This window comes from Elephas maximus, chromosome 19 (assembly GCF_024166365.1).
Source record: "Elephas maximus indicus isolate mEleMax1 chromosome 19, mEleMax1 primary haplotype, whole genome shotgun sequence".
In the NCBI taxonomy this organism is placed as follows: Eukaryota; Metazoa; Chordata; class Mammalia; order Proboscidea; family Elephantidae; genus Elephas; species Elephas maximus.
In genome coordinates, this window is record NC_064837.1 from 6,482,988 (window position 1) to 6,503,648 (window position 20,661).

General features: G+C 43.0%; 1 long non-coding RNA gene across 2 annotated transcripts in view; it reads left to right on the forward strand.

Annotated features, from left to right (window-relative positions):
- The window catches only part of LOC126063008 (uncharacterized), a 23,583-nt gene extending 3,573 nt beyond the window's left edge, over positions 1 to 20,010 (forward strand). For both annotated transcript variants that reach the window (XR_007514193.1, XR_007514194.1), the window contains exon 4: positions 19,177 to 20,010. This is a non-coding gene — a long non-coding RNA (uncharacterized LOC126063008). The remainder of the gene's footprint in view (positions 1 to 19,176) is intronic.
- Positions 20,011 to 20,661: the final 651 nt, after the last annotated feature.

Sequence of the window (20,661 nt, forward strand, 5' to 3'; positions counted from 1 at the left end):
TCTGCAGGATCACCCATGGTGGACAGCTTTCAGTGGAGCTGCCAGACTAAGACAGTAGGAAGAAAGGCCTGGTGATCCACTTCCAAAAATTAGCCAAGGAAAGTTTTATGGATCACAACAGAATGTTGTTGTCCTATATAGTGCTGGAAGATGAGCTCCCTACCCTGGAAGGCACTACACAGTGGCCAGAGCAACGGACTCAGACAGGACAACTATCAGGAAGACGGCACAGGAAGGGGCAACGTTTTATGTTGTATCCAGAGTCACCAGGAGTTGCAGCTGACTCCATAGATACTAACAACAACAACAGAGTTATTCAAAGTGGAAGTAGGAGAACCATAGTCATCAGAATCCCCTGGGGACAGGCTCAAAACACAGATTCCTGGGCCCCAAGCTGGGCCTAGGGCGTCACTCCACAGAGGGATTCAGGAATTACCTTCCCTCACCACTGACAGATCTGAATCATAATAGCATGGAAGAACCTTTGCCCTAAATAACCCTTTCTGGCAGTTCCTCTATTTTCAATCTGCAAATCAGTCTTCCAAGCCTAACCTAGGAGGTGAGGAGGGAAGGGATCAAACACTTATGGAAGATGGAAATTCCTACTATTTACCAGGTTGGCACTGTGATTGAGCCTTATATTACTTTTCAACCACCCATTATTATCCCCATTGTACAGGCTAAGAGAGGTTAAGTAACTTGGTAGAAACTGGATTTTCACCCAGGTCTTTTGAGTTGAGCCAGCAGCATAGTTCAGTAGCTGAGCAAGGGGCTTCAGATCCTGGGCCGCGTGGCTTTGAATCCCAGCTCTGCTCCGTACTGTGTGCTGGGGCTTTTTAAAACAGTGCAGGGGAGGCGTCGCCAAGATGGTGGAATAGACAGACGCTTCCGGTGAGCCCTCTTTACAAAAAGACCCAAAAAAACAAGTGAAATGAGTACATTTGTGACAAGCTAGGAGCCCTGAGCATCAAAGGCAAGCTTAGACAACAATCTGAGAGGCAGGGGGAGGAAGAGGCTGTTCAGAAGTGGAGAGGAGTTGCCAGACCTGAATCGTGGGGAGCCCTCAGGCACCATTCCCGGAGCGGTGCGGTGGGCTGGCACTAGTGTTCGGCAGCAGTTTCCTCAGGGAGAAGCAGCCAGCCACACAGCCCACTCACACACCTCCAGAAACTGAGGAGAATGGCACGCTTGGCCAAAGCTAAATACTTGCATATATTTTACCGTGCACTCCCCCCCCACCCCCAAGCCGGCTTCAGCAGCGGAATCCCTGGGCCTGAGATAGACCCTGGTGAGCACCTAAAGCCATCTTCCCGGCCTTGGTGAAGGGAAAAATTTGCAACTGGGGGGAAAAGATAATTTGCTAGCTCCATTAACTGGGCGAGCTCAGGACAGAAGTGGCTCCTGTCCAGGCATAAACCATCCATGGATCTTGAGCACCTTTCCCTTCTGCATGGACCTGTGTGGGCCTGTTTCGGGAGAATAGGCACCTGTTGGCAAACTCCAACCATTTCAGCTGTGTGGTGAAGAGGTAAGTGTTTGACGTTTGATGTTGCTTTGCATATTAAACAAGGCCCTCACCTACCCACATCAGGGACCTAAGGACTAGTAGTTCCACTCAGGTCACCAAGCCACCCGCGACAGGGGTCCAAAGATAACTGGTACCTCTCAGTCCTTACAACCCAAAACTTTGAGTGCCCATGGTCCCTCTACAGAACCCAAGCACCAGCATGCTCTACGGAACAGAGACACGTTTTCCCCAGAGACGCTCGGGGGTCAGTTCTCAGCCCCCTGCCTTGTTCAGAGCATGACCCCTGCTGTAGTCAGATACCGGTATATACGCCAATCACCCCTGCCCCTCTAAGATGGTAAGACAGAGCCTGTACCGCACACTTGATGATCAGCTACCTAGAAGCCTGAGCTGAATTCATACAAGAAAACTGAATGGACTCCTAGGCTGATATACCTGATAACAGCTCTAGCCAGCTGGGGACAGGACACCAGAGCTCTAAAGGTGAAAATAATCAAGCTAGCTCACTCAAGCAACCTACAGGGGTATATCAAAACAAAACGAAGCAAGCAGCTACGACATAGTAAGCAAGCATAAACTAATACAATAACTTGTAGATGGCTCGGAGACAACAGTCAATATCAAGTCACATAAAGAAACAGACCATGATCACCTCAGCAGGCTCCCAAAACAAAGAATCCAGGGATCTTCTAGATGAAAGTGCATTCTTGGAATTACCAGAGGCAGAATACAAAAGTTTAATATACAGAACCCTTCAAGACATCAGGAAGGAAATGAGGCAATATGAAGAACAAGCGAAGGAACACACAGATAAAGCAACTGAACAAATTAGAAAGATTATTCAGGAACATAATGAAAAGTTTAATAAGCTGGAAAAATCCATAGACAGACAGCAATCAGAAATTCAGAATATTAACAATAAAATTACAGAAGCAGATGACTCAATAGGAAGTCAGAGAAACAGAATTGAGCAAGTAGAAGCTAGAATTTCTGAACTCGAAGATAAATCACTTGGCACTAATATATTTGAAGAAAATCAGATAAAAGAATTAAAAAAAATGAAGAAACCTTAAGAATCATGTGGAACTCTATCAAGAGAAATAACCTACAAACGAGTGGAATACCAGAGCAGGGAGGGATAACAGAAAATACGGAGAGAATTGTTGAAGATTTATTGGCAGAAAACTTCCCTGATATCGTGAAAGATGAGAAGATAACTATCCAAGATGCTCATTAAACTCCACATAAGGTAGATGTTAGAGTCACCAAGACATATTATAATCAAACTTGCCAAAACCAAAGATAGAGAATTATAAGAGCAGGGAGGGATAAAAGAAAAGTCACCTACAAAGGAAAGCCAATAAGAATAAGCTTGGACTACTTGGCAGAGGCCATGCAGGCAAGAAGGCAATAGGATGACGTGTTTAAAAAACTGAAGGAAAAATATGGCCTGCCAAGAATCATATATCCAGCAAAAGTGTCTCTTAAATATGAAGGTGAAATTAAGACATTTCCAGATAAACACAAGTTTAGGGAATTCATAAAAATCAAACCAAAGCTACAAGAAATACTAAAGGGAGTTCTTTGGTTAGAAAATCAATAATATCAAGTATCAACCCAAGACTGGAACACTGGGCAGAGCAAACAGAAGTGAACCCAGACAGGGAAATCCAAAAAAAAAAAAAAAAAAAGCAAGATTATAAAAAAAAGCCCAAAACAGGGTACAAGCAATGTTATTATATAAAAGAAGACAACATTATAACAATAAAGAGGGACTAAGTAATGTAATCATACACCTTCCATATGGAGAGGAAGATACGGTGATACAAAGAAATAAAAGTTAGTTTTAAATTTAGAAAAATAGGGGTAAATAATAAGGTAATCACAAAGGAGACAAACTATCCTACTCATCAAAATAAAATACAAGGGAAAAATACAGACTCAGCAGAAACAAAATCAACAACGACATATGAGGAAAGGACAATATATAAAGAAAATCTACTCAGCACATAAAATCAAGTGGGAAAAAGAAACTGTCAACAATACACGAAAAAAGACATCAAAATGATCGCACTAAATTCACACGTATCCATAATTACCCTGAAGGTAAATGGACTAAATGCACCAATAAAGAGACAGAGAGTGGCAGAATGGATTAAAAAACAAGATCCATCTATATGCTGCTTACAAGAGACATACCTTAGACTTAGAGACACAAACAAACTAAAACTCAAAGAATGGAAAAAAATATATCGAGCAAGCAACAATCAAAAAAGACCAGGAGTGGCAATATTAATTTCTGACAAAATAGACTTTAAAGTTAAATCCATCAGAAAGGATAAGGAAGGACACCATATAATGATTAAAGGGACAATACACCAAGAAGATTTAAGCATATTAAATATGCACCCAGTGACAGGGTGCAAGATACATAAAACAAACTCTATCAGCATTGAAATATGAGATAGACAGCTCCACAATAATAGTAGGAGACTTCAGCACACCACTTTTGGTGAAGGACAGGACATCCAGAAAGAAGCTCAATAAAGACACGGAAGATCTTTTCTTTTTAATCACCTTTTGCTTTCTTTATGCATGATGTTCTTGATGTCATTCCACGACTCATCTGATCTTCGGTCATTAGTGTTCAATTCATCAAATCTGTTCTTGAGATGATCTCCACATTCAGGTGGGATATACTCAAGATCATATTTTGGTTCCCTTGGACTTGCTCTAATTTTCTTCAGCTTCCTCTTGGACTTTCATATGAGCAATTGATGCTCTGTTCCACAGTCGGCCCCTGGCTTTGTTCTGACCCATAATATTGAGCTTTTCCATCATATCTTTGCAATGCACCTGTCAGTTTGCCATAAAGTCATTGCTTGCATGTTGCTCTGATAAGGGGAGCTATGCCACCAGTATTTCAAATACCAGCAGGGTCATCCATGGTGGACAGGTTTCAGTGGAGCTTCCAGACTGAGACAGACTAGGAAGAAGGACCTGGCGGTCCACTTCTGAAAAACTTGACCAGGGAAAACGTTATGAATAGCACAGGAACATTGTGTGATATAGCGCTGGAAGATGTGCCCCTGAGGTTGGAAGGCCCTCGAAATGCAACATGGGAAGAGCTGCCTCCTCAAAGTGGAGTCGACCTTGATGATGAGGATGGAGTAAGCTTTCAGGGCCTTCATTTGCTGATGTGGCATGATTCAAAATGAGAAGAAACAGCTGCAAACATCCATCAATAATCAGAATGTGGAATGTCTGAAGTATGAATCTAGGAAAATTGGAAGTTGTCAAAAATTAAATGGAATGAATAAAGTCCTAGGCATTAGTGAGCTGAAATGGACTGGTGTTGGATGTTTTGAATCAGACAATCGTATGGTCTATTATGCTAGGAAGGACAAGTTGAAGAGGAATAGAATGGTATTCATTGTCAAAAAGAACATTTCAAGATCTATCCTGAAGCACAACACTGTCAGTGGTAGGATAATATCCACACACCTACAAGGAAGACCAGTTAATGCAACTATTATTCAAATTTATGCACCAACCACTAAGGCCAAAAATGAGGAAATTGATGACTTTTAGCAGCTTCTTCAGTCTGAAACTGATCACACATGTAATCAAGATGCATTGATAATAACTAGTGATTGGAATGAGAAAGTTGGAAACAAAGAAGAAGGAATGGATTTTGGAAAAAAAGGCCTTGGTGATAGAAATGATATCAGAGATCACATAATAGAATTTTACAAGGCCAATGACTTCTTCATTGCAAAATACCTTTTTTCAACACTATGAATGGTGCCTATACATGTGGACCTCACTGGATAGAAAACAGAGGAATTAAATTGACTACATCTGTGGAAAGAGACAATGAAAAAGATCAGTAGTGTAATTCTTCTGTATATGTATTATTGCATTTAATGGGTACTAATGGTTCAGTTACTACCATGAGGAGGTCCACAGTTTTGTGTTTTTTAAACATTAGAAAGGGATTCTTAGCTGAGTTTGTGCTCCAGAAGAAGGGTAAATCAAGAAAGAAGAAAAGGCAGGCAGGAAATGAAGGTCCCAAGCCAGGAAACAGTGAGAGGAAGTTGGGGGTGACAGCTGTGTGACAGGTCTAGGCAGGACCTAGAGCACACTGGAGGGCAGATCTCCGGGAGAGAGAGCTCTGGGGAGAACGCAGACTAACTGCTACGGCAGAGCATTCCAGGGGAACTGAGGATGTGATAATGTGAAGTCATAATGTCTACTAATTTGTTTTGTTTTAGACAAATTGCAGAGTAACCTGGTCACGAATGTCCGAATGCAGTAACCCTACATGGGGACTCCTGAGTCCCAATTTATTAAAATGTACTTTTAAACGCATAGTACAAACACCTGGTATCCAATTCCAAAGGTACAAAAGGGCATATGGCGCTGCGGTCTTCCAGTTTCCCTCCCTGAAGGCAACCACCGTTACCAGTTTCTTCCGTGTCCTCCCAGAGTTACTCTACACCAGTGTTTTCCACTAGAACTTTCTGTAAAGATGGAAATAGTTTCTACGTGCATTGTCCCATTGGGTAGCCATTACTAGGAATAGCTAGTGAGCACTTGAAATGTGACTAGTGTGACTTAGGAACTGCTGTTTAATTTTATTTGTATTGACTTAAATTTAAGTAGCCACAGTTTTATACAAATGCCACACAACACCTAGTAGCATACTGTCAAAATGGCGTGGTGGCATTAGACCTAGTCTAACTTTGTGAGGGGAGAGAGAGTCACCATCAGCATCAGCCCAAGGCTGATTCCTATGAGGCGGAGGTCAAACATACCTCCATCCTCCAACCCTTTTACCTATTCTGACACCAGCCGTCCCTCCCACGGCATTCTTTACTCTGCTGGGTTCAATAATTCATCGCAGTGGCCACACAGAACTCACAGACCATACTCCTAGTTATGGTATTTACTAGGGAAGTAACAGGTTACAATTCAGGATCAGAACAACTCAAGGTACAGTTCTTTGGTCAGGACAGCTTTCTGAGGAACTGCCTAATTGTTTTTCACACCAGCTACACCATTTTACGTTTCTACCAGTGATGTATGAGAGTTCTAATTTCTCCATATCTTTTTCAACACTTGTTATTTTCTGTCTTTTTTATGATAGCCATCCTAATGGGTAAGAGGTAGCATTTCATTGTAGTGTTGAGTTTCATTTCCCTGATGCGTAGTGTCCCTGGCTGCATAAAAAATAGTGGTTAACATTTGGCTGCTAACCAAAAAGTCAGCAGTTCAAGTTGATTCAATGGTAATTTTTTTTTTTTAATGTGTAATGATGTGGAGCATCTTTCATGTGCTTATTGGTCTTTTATAAATCATCAGAGAAATGTCTATTCAGATCATCTGTGCATTTCTCAATTATTTGTCTTTTTATTGTTGAGTTGTTAGGGTTCTTTATATATTGTGGACCCTAATCAGACAGAGAATTTGTAAATATTTTCTCCCACTCTATGGCTTATCTTTTCACTTTCTTGACAGTGTCCTTTTGAAGCACAAAAGTGTTTAATTTTGATGAAATCCAAGTTGTCTATTTTTTTCCTTTTGTTCTGGTGCTTTTGGTGTCATATTTAAGAACTCATTGCCTAATCCAAGGCCACAAAGAGTCACACCTATGTTTTCTTCTAAGAATTTTATAGTTTTAGCTCTTCTGTTTAGGCCTATGAGGCCATTTTGGGAGTCCTGGTGGTGCAGTGGTTAAGCATTCGGCTGTTAAGTAGAACTTCAGCAGCTGAAATCCACATCCACCAGCTGCTCCTTGGAAACCCTATGGGCAAGTTCTACTCTGTCCTATAGGGTTGCTATGAGTCGGAATCAGCTCGACAGCTATGAGTTTGGTTTGGTTTTTGGTGAGGCCATTTGAGTTAATTTTTGTGTACAGTGTAAGACAGGGATCCAACTTCATTCTTTGGCATATATATTGTCAGCACTGAGCTCTGTACCTGGGAGAGAGTAGGCATCGATTACGAATTCTTGAATTCTGAGGAGACTCTTGAGATGCCCACTTTTAAATTTACTTTGGACAGGGCAGTCAGTTGGTCTGCCCAAGGCAGGCTCTGCCCCCTTGTCCGCCTCAGGGGAGGCTGATATCTAGGAAGTTGCTTGGGGAAAGTGGAATCAAAGCACTCGAGCGCTGTGACTCGGTGTCGGAGCTTCCTGTGTCTGTCTTCACAGAGGAGTTGTACCAATTCATTTGTTCTGCACTCAGCAGAGCCACTGGGCACCCACTGTGTGGCCAGCCTGCTGGGCTCCCTGCCTTTCGGACAGAGTGGGGATATGCCCTGCCTATCTGCCTCTGTGGTTCTCATCTTTCTATGCTTTGTGATAAGTGCTGGGAAGGACAGGTGGGGGGCATCTCTCTAGGGTGACTTGCATGTCCGAGACCTGGGAAGTTGTCAGTTGGTTTCATAGTTTAACTCCTAGAGGACAGTCTCAGTTCTAAGGCTTGGCCCTAATCACCACCCCCAGGAACCACCCACTTAGGACATGTGTCCCCTCCTCTAGTTATGGACACAGGCAGTCCCTTTGCCTTTTTGAAAGCCTTCTAGAGATACCACCTCCTCGCTCCTCGGCCAGACTCCCCTCCGGGATTTAGCTGCAGTTATTGGTGTCCTGATACCTTTAGTGGCTTTAGGTGGCATATCTTCATCTTCAGGCCCTGGTGGTGCGTACTGCTCTGGTTTCGATCCTTGGCCTGTGGTAGAGCCTAGCGGTTTTCTTCACTGTCAGAGGGGCAAGGAGCTGGCAGATGTGGGGCCCTGAGTAAGAAGTGGGGTCATGGTAGGAAGAGGGGAGGAAAAGGGGAAACAGTGGCACTCACACTAGCTTTTTCTCCCTCCCTCCTTCCCCCATGCCTGGGGGCCTTGGAGAGTGAGGAGGGGAGGAGAGTCACCTCAAAGCTCCAGGGCGCCAATATTCGCAGTAGTTTTCTCTGCATTTAGAGGACAGAAGATTGTGCCTAGAGTATCATTTCCTGGCAGCTGATGCTGTGGTCAGCGGCTATGTCTGAGCATTTCCTAGCGGTCTTCTTCTCCTCAAGGAGACGGAAGCCCTAACCAGTGGACATGCATAGTCTGAAAATTCCCACTTGTTTCCTTCTTCCTTCCAGTTCCCTCACCCTCCCGTTGCTGCCTTGCTATTAAGGACGTGTAGAGTCAAGATTTATTCCTGCATCATCATAACTCTGTGCCAGGCCCTGTTGCTGGAGATACCAAGAGAAATTTAGTTCCCAACAGCCTTGTAGATGTTAGGATGAGACGAAACACAGAATGACATGGGAGCCCAGTTGAGGTCCCTAACCCTGCTGGGGCAGAAGGAGTGTGGGCTAGAGAAGGGTAAGGAAAGCTTCCAGGAGGAGGCCATGACTCTTGAAGGACTGTGGTCTTTCCTATCAGGGCTTTTAGCAGGGGTGGGTGAGGATACCACATGATTCCCAGATGTGTATGCCAAGCCAGTGGGGTTGCAGGAAGGCCACATGGTGACTGGGAAGCCGCTCCTCCTGCCCGTTTTCCTCAGGTAGCTCCCCTGTGTCTCACTGACCTAGGCAGGCTGGGTTCAGAATCTGACTTTGTAGATGGTCCCCAGTAGCCACCTTGGGTGACGTATCATAATGTCCTTGGTGAAGGACACACCTGCCAGTTCTGAGGACCCTGAGGACCCTCTGTGAGGCCTCTGCTGTACCACGGCAAATTAAAAATCTCTTAACCAACTGGATGGTGCCCAGCTACCATTACTGAACATTTTGATCAAAGATTCAATAGAAGAATCCTGATCAAAAGGGGAAAAATGCAGAACAGAATTTCAAATTCTAATGGATTCCAGACTTTCTGGATCCATCAAGGCTGGCTGAACCACTGAAACTATTGCCCTGAGATTATCTTTAAACCTTAAACCAAAAAAATACCCTGAAGTCTTCTCTAAACCAAACAATAGTTTAGCCTAACTGGTAAAGAACATCTGCCTTGAGCACGTGCTCTTTTAAGAACCGTCTATATGGGATCAAACTGACAACAGCAACTTGGAGGATTAGATGGGAAATTTGAGAGGCAGTGAGTTTGTGTTAGTAGGGGAGAAACAATTCAGAAAAGGAGGATGAGAATGGTTGCACAACTTGAAGAATGTAATCAGTGTCACTGATTTCCTCATGTAGAAATTGAGTTGGTGTTTGTTCTGCTGTGTATACTATAAACAACAACAACAAAAAATTTTTTTTTTCAGTGTCTTAGCAGACCCAAGGGGAGAAAAATTTCTTCACCTGCTATACCCCAGATCTCTGCCCGATTTCAAAAAAGAATCAGGTGGACATAGTGGGCGCATTCTGTATAGAGCCATCTGTTATGGGGACTGGGATATATGGCAGGAGGGACCAAGGGAAGCAGTTGGCAGGTGGGTGGAGAGGGGCCTGTCCAGATGAGGAGCTATGAGCAGTGGGATCTGGAGGCTCAGCTTTAACACCTGTGCCCCTATTTTCCTCAGAGTTCTGTCTTTCAAAGTAGGCATCTGTGATGCCAACAAGAATGTGAACACACGGAAAACGCGGAGAGAAGAAGCTTTGCCCCCTCTCTCCGTATCTGAGGCAGGACAGTATGTGGCATATGAATATGAGAAATTACAGATGGATCTACCCGAGTGGGGGAATCTTTGTCTTCCAGCCTTGGGTTTATTAAGTCTGGACAATTGACCTTTGGGGACCAAAAGAATGTTCCTAAATATAACTGTTACAGGGAAAGGCTTCCCAGCTCAGGACTAAGACCTGCCTAGGTTCTTACCTTCTTCTCACCAAGAATGACCAGGAGAGGCTCAGAGGTTGCACACAAACAAAGGTTTATCAGGGACAGAGAAAAAGTAAAAGGCTCAGGAGCGGGGGCGGGGGGGTGGTGGTTTCCACTTACGCTAGCCTCCAGTCTCTCACTGAACAAAAGATTTTTTTAGGGCTTATTAAAGTTTTTAGGTGGGAAAAAGGCATTATCTTTGTTCATTAGATAGGAGATGATTTCTAGGAGAAGGGGAGGGATCATGAAAATCGGATGCACTCACAGTTAGAATTCAATCAAGATGGACTTCCTCGCAGAGGTTGCTGGAACCAAAATGAAGTCTGTCACAAAGGCTGCCGGGATGTTGAACAGGACTTCTTCTGGGTTGTTGTGCATGTGTGATGCCTCTGGATCTTGGTTTGAGCTCCAGCGAGGGGTCCCTATTCATGTTTGTCTCATGTGGAAGGTCATTCATAGGCCACGTTGATCTTTAGTGCACACGCTCTGCACCTGGTGAGGCCTTGAAAAACAACTCAGGAGGATTATTGCTAATTTACAGCTGGTCCAACACACGGGGCCTTGAAAAGTAGCCCCTGATCTTGTCTAAGCACCCAGTTTGTTCATCACAAGTAGTTTTTGGGTGTCAGCAGCAAAAGTTATATGGTGGTCTGCACTTAGGTTTAGATTCGGAGACTATTTAGTTATAGCTGGTTAAGCACACGGCCTTGAAATGTAGCCCTCATTTAATTCAGCCAGCCCAATCTCTTTCTTGTCTCGCTTCCCCCCAAGAGACTTTAAACCCACAAATCTTTATGGGAATATGGATAGAGGTCTCTGCTTCTGTAACTTCTTCATGCTGAACCAGGGCGTTGTTCCTGCCTAGCCAAGTAAAAGTCTCTCACCACCTGTTCTAATGATATATATAAGGGCTGGCATGCTTTTCTTTGGGTATAGGTTAGAATCTCTGCATTATCATTAGCTTGACCTGAAATTATTGAAGTCGTGAGGAAATAAACTTTACAAAAAAAAAAATACAAGGAGGCTAAAAAGTCATGATCTAAAAATTAATAACGAAAGTATAGCTACTATAGGTCCCAGTAAGGGTAAAAACCTAAGTGAGCGATGGTGGGTATCCCTTGATCTGGGCCCAGATGCCCCCTTCCAAGGTCTTCGGAACATCATGAAGCCATACTGCATGTTCTAACAATCTTTTTACCCTTAATTTCACTTCCCCAGAAGAATAGATGTACATGCAGTAAGAGGTATTAGCTAAAGGACAAACTCTACCCTCTTCTGCTAATAAGTAGTTCAAGGCTACTCTGTGATCCATCACCATGTTAGCCAAAGAGTCTAATGAGGTAGCAAGGGCTTTGAGTCCCTGCCCAGAATCTTCAGCTCTCCCCTCCACTATAGAGGATACATTCTGGATTTTGTAGGCATTATAAATAACACTCACTGTTACTCTTCCCAAGGCCATTGTTGGGGCCATCACTCCTAGAGTAATGAGGGTGAGGGGCTCTGGTTTCCCTCTGGAAACTTCACTCTTTTTCCTCACCTATGTAGATACTTATCTATTGCTGGGAGGTGTCTTTTTTTCATTTAAACAGGAACTTCAGGTCTTCTACTCATTCACAGGTATAGTTTAGGAGCTCTTCAGGGAAATCTCCGTCTTCTTCAGTAGCCTTCTCAGTCCTAACAGGGAAAGCTTTTATCTGTCCTGTAAAAGTGTCAACTTAAACCAGCACATACTGATAGCCTTGGCATGGAGGCATGCCAGTAAACTCTATTTGCTGGTCTTCTCCTGAGTAGGTTCCTCTGTGTTGGACTTTTTTTACAAGCGGAGGAGGTACCAGGTGCGACTAAGAATTGTTTTGTTTTGGGCAGCTTTTACTATAGAGCACCACTTGTTTAACCACTTTATATAAGTTTTTTTCATAAAGGCACTTACTCAGCAGCTTCACTAATGCATCCCCTCCACAGTGGATGGCAGAATGAAAGCACTGAACAACGTTCTGTAGTCTAGACTCAGGAGCGTAGAGAATTTTTTTTATCACTGACTGGCTACCTACCTGGGCCTTCTTGGGTATACCCCCTTTTGGCCCCTTTTTCCTTTTCCTTTTCTGCTAATATTGTCTGTACTTGATGAGGAGCTAATACCTCAGTGGATTGTCCCAAGGAGAACCTGGATGCTTCCTTTACTAGGAGGGCCCTACCGCAGGTGGGTGCTTGGAGGCACCCTTGCCAGTATTGAGCTACAGGGTCAAGCTGTTTTGAAAAATAAGCTGCTGGCCTGGCTATAGAACCAGTTTCCTAAGTGAGGACCCCTTCTTTCTCATGTACAGTTTAAAGGGCTTTCTTAAATCTGGGAGCCCTAAGGTTGGTGTTTTTTTTTTTTTTTTAATTCCGCCTTTAGTTTATCAGAAGCCTTCTGACATTTTGGGGTCTAATCTAAGGGAGCTCTTTTTTTCCCTTTTAAGGGCCTTTGACAGAGGTCTTGACGTAAGGCCAAAGTTAAGGGTCTAGATTGGGCAAAATCTACCATCTCCAGGAAGCCCCTAAACTGCTTCCCGCTGGTGGGTGTCGGTAGGGCAGTGATGATCTTCTTTAGCTCTCCAGCCAGCATCTCTTTCTCAGGGGTCAGTATAAAACCTAAGTGGTGAACCTGCTGTTCAGGGATTTGGGGCCTTTTCCAGGACACATAGTATCCCCATTCTCCCAAGAAGTGTATGTAACACAGTAGTTTTTTCTGAACTTTCTTTAGTTGGACGGGCTATTAATAGATCGTCTATACATTGTAATAACGTACTACCTGGCAATTGTAATTCTCTCAATCCTCTAGCCAGGGCATTTCTAAATAAGGGAGGGTATTCCCTAAAACCTTGAGGTAAGCGAGTCTAGGTATATTGGGTGGTCTCTGGAGTAAGTAATGTTTTAACACTGGTCCTATTCCCTCTTGGGCTTTTGGTTTTAGAGGGTATTGTCTCCTTCCGGGATAGGGTGTGTTGGGTCTCGGCTTGATTAACACAGGAGGCATATTTTTAGCCAGGCCAAGAGTTGGGATGTCCCACACTTCTGGATTTACCTGTTTTAAAAATTTTCTGAGAGATGGGTTCTCAAGCTCAGAAGTCTTCTCTTTATTCAACATAAGCAGTAGCCCTAAGCTCTGACTTTTGTCTATAGCTATGGTGAGTTCCCCCTTTTCTAAACAGACTGTTGTGCCCAGCTCCGTTAATAAATCCTTCCCTAGCAAGGGAACAGTGCAGTCAGGCACATACAAGAAAGTGGGATAGAGTTCTCTGGACCACTTCACAGGAAAGGGGGAATGTAAAATTCCTTACCTTAGGCTTTCTGTCTACCCCAATGGGCGTGCAGTCACGACCGGAGAGTGGGCCTGGATTTTGGGTTAGAACAGAGAAGGCAACTCCCGTGTCTAGTTAAAATTTAATTTCCTTATCTCCCATGTCGAGAGTAACCCGAGGGTTCTCACAGGAAATAGTGATGGTCTTCTGGCCGGGAGCTGAGCGGACTTCTGGGCCTTGTCAATAGGGCCGCTCTTCCTCTTCCTCTGAGAGGGACATCAGGCGCTATGGGCCTGCCTGAACTGGCCTCTGGGGGAAGTCAAGTGGCCGCCCTGTTTTAGGATGCTCAGGACCCTCTGCCTTCTGATGGCCTCTCTTTTTGTAATACTCGCCCTGGTCTGGCTTGATACTCACCGGCCGATGAAGAAATTCTCATGGAGGTTTTGGTCTTCAGGATTTTGTAGGGTTACCTTGAGGTGGGCTCTGAAGTACTACTGCCAACAATCAGGGCTTTTTCTTTCATTTTATCCTCTGTTGCCAGATCTCTGTTATTAAAGACCTTAAAGGCTTCCTCAACCAGTTGTGAGAGTGGAGTCTGGGGTTCGGCCTCTATCTTCTGCAGTTTCCCTCTAATATCTGCTGCAGACTGGGTAATAAAATGCACAGTTAGCAAAGTCTTTTTTTCCAGGCTTTCAGGGTCAATGTTAGAATATTTCTTAAAAGCCTCTTTTAAGCTGGTGAGGAACATGGCTGGGTTCTCCTCTGCTATCGGAGTAATTTCTTCCACCCGATCATAATTAACAGGCTTGGCTATACACTTTTGAATCCCACTTATAACACATGTAACTATATGGCCTTTTTTTTTTTTTTTTTTACCATCTCCACTGTAATCTCAGTTCGGCTCTGCGTCAGGGACTGTTTCTTCCCTTAGTCTGAAAGTAACATGTGTTGGTTGTGGGCGCTTAACATCGTCCACGTGTTCTCTAGCCTTAGTCGGGATCTTAGTTTTTTCATGTGCTTCATCAGCAATGACATTTTCTCAGATCTCAGATTGTATATTTATGTAAATAAAATAACACTTATTTCTTAAGGTACAAACTGTTTCTTGAGAGAATAGGAAATCTAATATTATTTCAATTTGTAAAATCATAGCTCACATTTCAGAAGCTTTTCGGGTTATGATATTTATAACTTTAAGTTTGTCAATAGGAATGTTCAATTCAAGAGTTAAAATACCTAAATTCACAAGTTAGATAATTTAGGAGAAAAGAGGAATGTGGTTTCTTATCTCCAACAAGTAGGACCTTAAAGCATTTCTTATTTCTAGAAAGAAAGACCTTAAAACATTAGCAATATTCTCACATAAAACCCATAGTATCATTCTGTTTATTCAGCCTTATGTAGTTAACTTCTGTTCCACGTGCTACAGGATCAACTGCACTCTGTGAACCCACCAGTATCTGCGTAAGAGCTCTGGAAATTTTGATTGAGTCTAGTCACGGTTCCTTTTATAAGTCCAATGTAGTCCATCTTTTTGTTGAGATATTCTGGTCAAATGTTTTCAGGAAATCAGCAAAGTAAAAACTTATCTGCAGATGACAAAACTTAATAGGTCATGATTCATTTATAAACATAATTCTTAAAGGTGAAAGACGTGATAGAAATCAATTACAAGCACAGTGCAGAGGCCAAATAAAATCAGTTGAAAAAAAACTATAGAGAAAAATATTTTCCATAATAACCGTTAAGCATGTTTTTAAAGAACTTCAAATGTAACACATAATCATCTTGAGGCGTAATGGAATATAGTCAGGACATACCAGAACATTCCAGAATTATCAAGTCTCTAAATACCTGAATAGTAATTCTTTAATTAATCCATTGGCTTTGACATTGCTAGATTCAAAAATTAAAGTTTCAACCAAGTTAGCAATCATTTGCTGCCTAATATTAGGCAAAAATACAAGAGAAAATACTAACACATGAATTTTAACCCATAGAGAATCAGACCCCTCTCTTGATTTTAACAATATGTTCTATGTAATTTATATCATGTTAAATAAACCTTTTTAGCACTTTCTCTGTATAAAAAAGTTTTGTAGCTTTCAAACTTGTCAGAAGTTTACCATAAGTTATCAAGAAATGATACTTTAGTTATTCAACCCGATATCTTAAAATGAAAACCTTAGTTTTTTTTTCTTTTTCGTTAAAGCCATGTGGCTTGGTTTCTGACTCAGGAATCTTATTCTAGTGACAGACTGAACTTTCCTCTTTGAAGCAAATTATACAAAGAAGAGATTAACTCTTTAACTCAGTAATTGAAGAAAATTTTGTTCTTCTAACAGAGAGAAACATAATTCTTTGTTTTATATGTTAGTTAACATTAAAGCTCTTAAAAATCTCTTAAACCATTAAACTTTACTCAGACAGATAAAACTTTGAAAGGCAAAAGATAATTAATTTCTTTCTCTTTTACTGTCCTGGAACTGCTACTTTGACTTCAAGACAAATTATTATTATTATTTTTCTATACCAGCTGCACTGGTCTCTTTCTAAAGGGGTATGGGGCTTTCTCTGCTCCTGTGGCCTTGGTCTCCCTCTTTTTCCTTCTTTCTTTGGGGGATGGTCTTTAGCCTGCAAGGCAGCAGTTAGGAAGACTGCCTGGCAATTTGGTCTATAAATCTTTTCCTTATCTCAGTTAGAGTATACTTGGCAGGCCATTCTCATTAGCTGAGAGATTTTTAACCCTATACTTTCTGAGAATTTCTTTTTCTTTAATTGATTATAAGAAAAGAATTCTCAGTGTTTAAGACTGCACCCTAGGGCTGAATCTCCTGGTTTGTTCTCTTGATCTCTCATTGTATCCAATAAACTGTTCCCAAGAACCTAGCGTTTTATGTTTATGGGTAGCTGATACCATTAGCTTTTTCTTTTAGTCCATAGGAATTTATTTGTCTCTCATGCTGCAGCCAAGAGCTTTCTCAGCTCTGGGAAAGAACCTCTTTTTTTAATCTTAACACTCTGTCTGGAGTGTTCTCTGTATTGTGATTCAAATCCCAGTCTACACTGAAAGTCTGTTCTCCCCATGCATCTCTTTTTTTTTTTTTTTGCCCAATCAATAAGTTCTCAGGAGTCTCTATAAGTATTTTTTATCTTGACCCAAATTTCTTTTTACCAATTAATTTCTATGCATCACACATAAATGACACATAAGACACAGACAGAGGTGACGGAGATGATCTTGCAATCTCAACCTCTCAGACAGCTCCGGTCACACATAAAATTCACACATAAGACAAACAGACAAACAGAGAGCGCTTGGACCAGACAAGCCAGGAAGGGAGAGGGGGAACAGGGATGATTTTAGTGAGGTCTAACATGTTGTCTGAATCTCCACTTCAATCTTCCAGATACCTCTTATCCCCAAAACCAGGGTACAAGAACCAGAAACAGACAACATCCAGAAACCCTAAAATAATGGCCGTCACATACTCATATATCTGCCCAAAATCTAGAGTCACCAAGAGTCCCTCTTTGCAATCACAGATGCAATAATGGGACTGCAGTGAGAAATGCACTAACTGGGCAAAACACCAGGGCTATCACCCACCAGTCAGCACTTAATGAAAAGGAAAATAAAATGGAGAGGAAAGTAAGATAGGGGAGAAAAGAGAGAAGAGAGAAAAAGCCAATTACCATGTCTGCAGACTACACCAGTTTTCAAGGGTCTTGGAGTCAAGCCCCTCACCGTAAACAAACAGTACCAAGTCTGAATTACCAGGTCTCAGGCTCGATTACCAGGTCTCGGATTTTGGGGCTGGTCCCCCTGACTGCAGAAACCAAGTCTCAATCAGGAGGGAATACCAGGTTTGACACATGCCAAGTAATCACTCCACTCATGAGACTCCCCTGATTGCGCAGGTCCGGGCAGGTGGCTTTCAACTCAATCTGGGAAGAGTATCTATTAAGCATGCCTGATTTATCAGGTTTACCAGATTTTGGGGCCAAGCCCCTCACCATAAACGTTGGGTCAGGACTTTCTGGCTCAGCAAAAACAGTCAGATCAAGACAGAGAAATATCCTTTGTTCTTGTGGAAACCTGGATGAGAGGAGCAGACACGGAGATCTACTCACCATAGGGAGGGACACAGGGCAAATGGTGTCCTGGCAGGTGCTTGTCTGTCCATCAGGGTTTAGTAGGTCTCCTTATCTGCCCCAAGACTTGGGTCTGAGGGAAAAAAAATGAGTCCTGCCGCAGTTGCCAAATTCTGTTACAGGGCAAGGCTCCCGAGCTCTGGACTAAGCCGTGCCTAGTTTCTTACCTTATTCTGACCAAGAATGACCAGGAGAGGCTCAGAGATTCCACACGAACAAAGTTTTATTAGGGACAGAGAGAAAGTGAAAGGCTCACGGGGGAGAGAGGGAGAGGGGTTTCTACCTACGCTGGCCTCCAGTCTCTCACTGGAGAAAAGATTTTTTCAGGGCATATAAAAGTTTTTATGTGGGAAAAAGGTATTATCTCTATTCATTAGATGGGTGGAGGTTTCTAGGAGAAGGGGAGGTATTATGAAAATCAAATGCGTGCACAGTTAGAATTCAATCAAGATGGACTTCCTCGCAGAGGCTACTGGAACCAAGATGGAGTCTGTCACAAAGGCTGCCGGATGTAGAACAGGATTTATTCTGAGATGTTGTACATGCGCGATGCCTCTGGATCTTGGTTTGAGCTCCAGCGAGGGGTCCCTGTTCATGTTTGTGTCATGTGGAAGGTCATTCATAGGCCATGTTGATCTTTACTGCACAAACTCTGCACCTGGTGAGGCCTTGAAAAACAACTCAGAAGGATTGTCGGTAATTTATAGCTGGTCCAACACACAGGGCCTTGAAAAGTAGCCCCTGATCCTGTCTAAGCACCTAGTTTGTTCATCACAAGCAGTTTTCGGGTGTCAGCAGGTAGAGTTATGTGGTGGTCTGCACTCAGGTTTAGATTCAGAGACTAGTCAGTCACAGCCGGTCAAGCACACAGGGCCTTGAAATGCAGCCCCCATTTAGTTCAGCCGCCCAGTCCCTTCCCTGTCTCAGAACCTGTTGCTGTAGAGTCCGCTCCAACTTGTAGTGACTATAGGGCAGGGGGGAGCTGCCCCGCCGGGTTTCCAAGGCTGTAAACCTTTACAGAAGCAGACGGCCGCATCTTTCTGCCGTGGACGGGCTGGTAGGTCTGAACTGCCGACCTTTTGGTTAGCGGCTGAGCGCTTAACCACTGTGTCACCAGAGCTCCATAATGTAAATGTAGTTACTGTGTTTCACACTATGGAATGTCCTCAGTAGGTAGCCACTTATTCTAGAGAACCAGGGTGGACATAGTGGACAAATTCATAGTGGAACATTTATTATTACTAGTCATAAACTTCAGTTTGGGATTATTATTCTCCTCTCTAAATGGCGCTCAAATCTTTGTGGACTTCTAATTTCTTTGACTGGGATATATGGCTATGAATTGACAAAAAGCTGTCCCATCCGTCTTTCATTATCAGTCATAGTCTTTCTGTTTTGGCAGGTGAAGAAGCATCTCTGGGGGCTGCAGAAGGAACGTTCATGAAGGCATTACAAGCCCGGAAGAAGAACACCAGCACTGAGCTCACTATTGAGCCAGAAGAAGCATCCTCAGACAAAAGTGTTAATTTGTCAACTGTCCTGAATGAGCCTCTGGACTTCCATGATGAAAGTGATGTTATTAGTGCCCTAAATTACGTATTGCCTTATCTCTCCGAGGGAAATCTAGGAGACGGAGAATTGACGTTATTACCAGTCATTAAACTGCTTTTTTCAAAGGTACAAGATAGAGAAAAGGCCCTGAGTGATTTGCAAAACAACGCAGGGAATCCCCCTCTTAAGCCGGAGACAACCATGCAACTTACAGAAGTAAATTGAGGAAGCTTTATTACTAGGGTATTTTTTAGATGCAGAAATTCAAGAAAAAATTGATGAGGTTAAAAAGAAAGAAAAAACTGCCATGCTTATGTATCCCAACTTTTTAGGTGCCAAATTTAAATGCCATATCTTTAAAAAGAAATTGGGAACTGCTCAACCCCAGGAAAACCACCTGGCAAAGATCCAGAGAACAGGTGTTGGGAAAAGGCTGCAAAGGGTGAACAGAGTCCTCAAGAGGCCAAGGGGCATAAAGAAAAGGCACTTCAAAGAAATGGAAGATCCTAGCGTCAGGAGGAAACAAGGGTCCAAGCCATTTATGGAAAATATGCCCAAACCAAGAAGGCCCCTAAGGCCTCTCTCAAAGAAGGTGGACTGACTTCTCAAGGTGCGGAGGCAAAGGAAGTTAGGGGGAGTCTCCTTCAACACAGAGCCTTTATCCATCAAGGAACATAAGGCAGCAGTCTCTTCTTTCCTGAAACAATACTCCATGGGCAGGCCTTCTACCTCTCCTCCTTCAAAAGCCCCACCTGAGGCTAGAATTCTGTCAAAAGACTTGTCCTACACCATTTTTGTTTTAGAAGAGGCAAATGCTTGAGTTAAAAATATGGAGGCTCCTAAATCAGTATCACATTCCAGAAAAAGTTGCATCCATCATAAATCTCGCTCTCGTGTGGTTCACAGAAGATCAAAGGCCAAAACGAGTCAAAGGTTCAGAAAGGTCCATAGACTGATGGTTAAAAATAGACGTCCTTCCTCTGCAGTGAGGAGCCTGATAAATTCCCCTCCGTGAGAGGCTTTTTCATCTTCAGGAGAACTGAGTTCTCCAGAAAATCCTTTTCAAGAATTGTTTTCTTTTTCCAGAGCCGTCTGCAGAAACCACTACTGTACACAATGCTACTATGCTAGATGAGACTACCCCTGAAATCACTGCCCACAAGGATCCTTCCACTGCAGATTCTGCTGTGACTGCAGACAACTTAATGGCACCTGTTAAACAAATGAATGAAACACAATGGGAATACCATAACATGGGCCCTGACTTACCCTCCAAGCCCGATGGCTCCTCTCTCCCATTGCTCTCATCCTTGGGGGATCATTTCTCATGTAATCC